The sequence below is a fragment of the Malus sylvestris genome, chromosome 12 (genome assembly GCF_916048215.2).
Source record: "Malus sylvestris chromosome 12, drMalSylv7.2, whole genome shotgun sequence".
In the NCBI taxonomy this organism is placed as follows: Eukaryota; Viridiplantae; Streptophyta; class Magnoliopsida; order Rosales; family Rosaceae; genus Malus; species Malus sylvestris.
In genome coordinates, this window is record NC_062271.1 from 12,314,754 (window position 1) to 12,319,911 (window position 5,158).

The 5,158-nt window shown below is 33.9% G+C and overlaps 1 long non-coding RNA gene across 2 annotated transcripts; it reads right to left on the minus strand.

Moving 5' to 3' along the window:
* Positions 1-590: 590 nt before the first annotated feature.
* Positions 591-2,650, minus strand: LOC126594557 (uncharacterized). 2 transcript variants are annotated; one of them, XR_007613325.1, is made up of 4 exons: positions 2,227-2,650; positions 2,049-2,114; positions 1,545-1,638; positions 591-952 (listed from the first exon to the last, which is right to left on the minus strand). It is a non-coding gene; the product is annotated as an uncharacterized LOC126594557 (long non-coding RNA). The 2 variants fall into 2 exon arrangements; XR_007613326.1 differs by lacking the exon at positions 1,545-1,638 and having other exon boundaries at positions 2,227-2,643.
* Positions 2,651-5,158: the final 2,508 nt, after the last annotated feature.

A 5,158-nucleotide genomic window follows, 5' to 3' on the forward strand; every position in this document is an offset into this window, starting at 1 on the left:
TTGGTTTTATATTTAATGAAACGATGAGTTTGATAGGGGATTTTATTACAAGACACTAGCAATTTTGAATAGAAGATACAAAGAGTGCAAATTACTTCTCTATTCTCTAAGGGAAGTGATTGTCACACACCATTTTTAACTTCTCACACTTCTTTATTTAGGGCCCATCGAATTAAATAAATCAAACATGAGTTGTAAGAAGATACAAAGAGTGCAAATTACTTCTCTATTCTCAAGCAACTCACCCCCTTCATTGTTCGCAGACCTCTTCCCTTACCCTTCTTTTTTCTACCAAATTAGATTTCTTAGTATTTCTCTACCTCTTTCTTGGTTGTCTTAGTTTGTGTAATTTTTTTTATTCTCTATTGAATTTATGAGGTCTTTCAATTTGTGTATTCTACTTGCTCTTTAGTCCTATTTTAGTACACACTAGCTATTAGTACCCGCACGTTCCTGCGGGTTTTTAAACTGTATAAAACATGTAGAAAGTTATGATGTATATACATGATAGACATTATTTACACACGTGAAAAACTAATTGCAACCTTAAAAAGGTTTTTACTTGAACATAACGAAAACATTCGCACGAATTTTAGTAAGAACTAAGTAATATATATCAAGGGATCCCCTCTAATGTACAATTTGCACAACTCAAGAATTTCCAAACTTGGAAGGGTGATCAAAGTCGTTTGCTCAAAAAGAAATAACATAGCAAGAAGTGAAAAATGGAAAACCTAACTTATGTAAAAATAACATTATTTCTACAGACATATTTGAAGTGCCGAATATGGGAACATACTTATTAGTCATCGGATTACAAACCTTAGCAAGAACAAACAGCAATTTCTGCACCATTGTTTTCTAGCTTCATAGTTCACAAAGTCGGAGCTATGTAACAAATCTCTCCACGTCTTTGGGACTTTTTTAAGCAATCCATGATACCCATGTGACACTGTTGGCAAACATTTCATTTTCAAATCATCTTTCAAATCATCAGGAAATCCAAGAATAATATATTGGTGCAAAGATTGTAATCGAAAAAATTGTTAAATAAACCAACCAAATACTTGAGACAAAAAAGGGCAACACTACATGCATATAGAACTGAAGGAGAAAATTTATATATAGAAAATACAATGCTCTAAGCACAAACCCGGGAGCACAAAACACACGATTGATATTCACATTAATCAGCTAATACCAGAATCACTAACCAAGAAAGACCTGATAGTAAACAGTTTTAGTTATGTACAGAGTTTGCATCTGCTGCAAGTCTCCAAGTACTTTTGCCGGGACTTCAGTGAAGGGAAGGGAAAAAGAACTAGACTCTAACATAAAGTATTTTATAAATATCATACATTGTCATGAAAAACATGTATTTTCAAATTATGGAAACAATTTATACATCAATAGAGCAGACAACGGGAACTGCTAAAGCACCAATATAAAAAATAAAAAGCATCAGTGGACATAGAGCCTATGATAAACGTCAAGTAATTGACATTAAGTCAAAAAGGCATCTGCTAAAGTGTAATTAAACCGACCTAGTTTAATAACTATCCAAACCATGAATAAGATATTGTTGGATCATCATCCAAGAACTGATTCAGATGATTCCCATCGTCAAATAGATTTTCCCTGGTGCAACATAAGAGCATTGTTGAGAACCAATGGAAGAAAATAGGTTAACAACGGAACCATATATGTGAGGCAAGTTGGTTTGACATGAAAAAAAAAAAGTGAAATTGTCCACTTAAAAGTCACGCATTATTGTTTAAGACTCTTCTAAAAGGTAACTTTTTGTTCTAATCCATAACCTAGAACAATGTTCAAAACCTCATTCTGAAATTTTATCTGGGTACTAACTTCTATAATTTCCAAATCACAAAATTCCAGTATGGGTATGACGAAACACAATCAAAAAATCAAATTCTTTGTGTACAGGACAACATAAAGATTGAGACTTTTTTTTTTTTACTTCTACAACTCTACACACTTTCGAGCCCTAAATTTTCCCGGAAACAAACAGAAAGTGAATGAAGTCGTACCTGGTTCGAAAGAGAGGACGCTTCAGTTTGGTGAAACAGCGATGGCAGAGATCTCTGGTGAGAGAGCTAATAAGATGGAACAAACCATTGAACAAAAAAATCCAGATTTTTAAAATTAAAATCACAAAATTTTGAACAAAGAAAAGAGAACCCAAAACAAATATGTCCGAGAACTCACCACGAAACCCAAGCTTTCTGAGTTTAAAATTTCTTCAAATCAAAACGGGAGCCAAGCTTTTCAGGGTATGCCAGAGTAGAATTGGACTCGGATGAAGCGAATTCAAGGAATTTTAGTTTTGTTGTGAGGAGAACAACATGAACAACCCAATCCAAACAAAATTCTAGAGAGAGACAGAGGACGTACCACGAAATCTAAGCCTCTTGAGGAATTTCTTCGAATCGGAACGGGATAAACAACATATGTTCTGGTTCGTGCAAAATAGGGAGAGAGAACTGGAGTTCGTGTAGCAAATGGAGGACTACCGGAAGCAAATGAAACGCCCAGCTTTGTGAGAGAGAGAAGTGGAAAGGGAAGGAAAATTCGAGATGTAGTGGAAGCGAAGCAGCCGACGATGATCGACGCGTGGGCAGCGTGGAAAAATAAGTAAATCCACTGTGCGAGGAGGGAAAACAACGGAGAATAGAGAAGCAAAAAAGAGAATTACCGTCATTTCACTGTTTATGAACAGTGAAAAACAGTGCTAAAGCGAACCCAGTATATGCATAATATCTACTTGTGAAAAGCATCATTTCACGTACAATTCTAACTCTGCCACTGTACACACATGAAACGTTAGTGTTGTACAAAGAAAACTTTTTGCAACTAATAAGCAAGGAAGAAAATATCGGAAATATCGACAGTCCGAAAATACGGAAATATCGATAGAAATATCGGGATATTATCGATATTAATAAAAATTACATGGAAACCACGGAAATTGTAAGAAAAACTTGGAAATTTTTAATGAAACTTTGCAAGATGTTTATTTAGTCAATTATCTATTAGTTTATCACAAAAAATTGAAAGAAAATGTATTGCATGATGGATTTAACTGATTTAAGTTGATTATATAGCGAGCTGGCAAACATTGTGAGTGTAGAAAATATGTAGTAATTAATTAAAGAAGTTTAAACACACCATAATCATTTATATATAACTAATTAGTACAATATTGGGAGGTTTTATTTAGGATATTAAAAAAAAAAAAAGGAATTGAATAAAATGATGAAGAATAATGTGCCGAATTTGACACTTTAAATTTCTTACACATAAGCATGCGTCTAGGCGTTGAAGTTCCAAATTATAGTATATCAATTAACGATTGAAAATCAATAGGTTGAATAAGACTAAACTTTAATTTGGATGCTGATTATGTTTTTTCAAGTTTATATAAAGTAAAAGAATTGAATTTTGGAAGCCAAGAGTGTGTCAATTGTTTTATAATTCGTCCGGTCAAACCACGGCGAGTTGGCTAGCGTACAAGGTATCAATCTCTTCGTCTCGTCGAGTAGTACAACTTTCCTTTTTGTTTCACTCAATTTCGTTGAGTATTGAAAAAATTATACTCATTTGAATCTTACCCAGTTTCCGGCGACCGCAGTGACTTTCGAGGTATTTTCCGGCCAAACCACAACGAGTCAGACTTCGTGTGAGGTACCATTCTCTTCGTCTCTTCGAGGGCTACAACTTTCGTTTTTGTCTTGCTTGATTTCGTTGACTTTTGACAAAGTTATGGCCGTTTAAAGTGGGTGTAAATTTTTGGCCGAAATTCTGATTTTCTCTCCCTTGGGCGAGTCCCACATCGCCCATGCGAGGGCAGTGAGCAAGCAATTTGTCCTATAAAACCCACATTCCCCTGCTTAGAAAGACATAGCTTGTTCGGCCTTTGGGCTATGATCAAGTGAAGTGTGTGTTGAGTTTTCTTAACATATTTAAGTATTTTTTAGTATTATGTCGCGATATTATCAATAATTTCGAAAATATCGCGATATTATTGATATTATTGATAATATCGCAATATTTTAACGAAAATTGTTCGGATAGTTAAAAAAATATCGAACTTCCAAATAAACGATAATATTGTCGATATTTCGCCGATATTATCGATTTTTTCTTCCATGCTAATAAGTTGTGTGAAAGGTGGCAACAAAACAGTAGGTTTTTATTTTTCTATTTTATTATTGTTTTCAATTATTATTATTAGCAATGAGACACATGCTATGCATGTGCTTATTGATATTTTGAAAATAAAACTTTACAAAGAGATAAAATATAAAATGGCCACTAAAGCTTTTTGGTGACAACCTTCAAACGATTTTTTGTCGATGTAGAGGATGTTCATATCTTTAGCGATTGTTTTTTAATAACTATTTCATCGCTAAAAGTTTATTTTATTTGGGAAAAAAATGTGGAAGAGAAAATGGAAGCAACTAATATGGTTAAATGGCTATGAGGCTTTGAAAAAAAATACAGTAAAATTATTTTGTGTTTAATTTACTATATTGCCCATAAATTTATTTTTAGTTATTTTTCTTTAGTTTTCTTGATAGGGTTAATTTGGTCTTTTCACCATTTTTAGCTGACAAAGAGAGTTTTGTAATGTGAAATTTGGAATTGTGCTTATTAGTATTTTGAAATAAAATTTGGCAAAGAGATAAAATATAAAATGGTCTTTAAAGCTTTTTTGTGACGATTTGAGTTTGCGCCTTCCACCAAAACAGAGATGAGGTTTTTATGTAGAGGCAGGGGATTTTCCAGAAAAATGACTTCTTTTCTCTACATTGGCTATAGAAGTCGACTCTTCATGTAAGCTTGATTTATGAGATGAGGATGAAATTTACATGAATTTGCCGATGTCGGTCAGAGTTTTTGTTCACCATAATTGATGTAAGATGAGGGGGAGGAGGTGAGAGAGAGGACGAGAAGGAGACAATGTTGTGTCTATGTGGTAGTTAACATCAACGTGGATGCGGACAACGAGGACTCATTCCACCTACTATTGCCACAACAAATTTATCGGGAATTTTTTTTACCACCACCCTCAAGTGATGATAATGCTCACCACTCTATTTATTACTTTTAGATGAGTTTAAATTTTGATATATGTGTA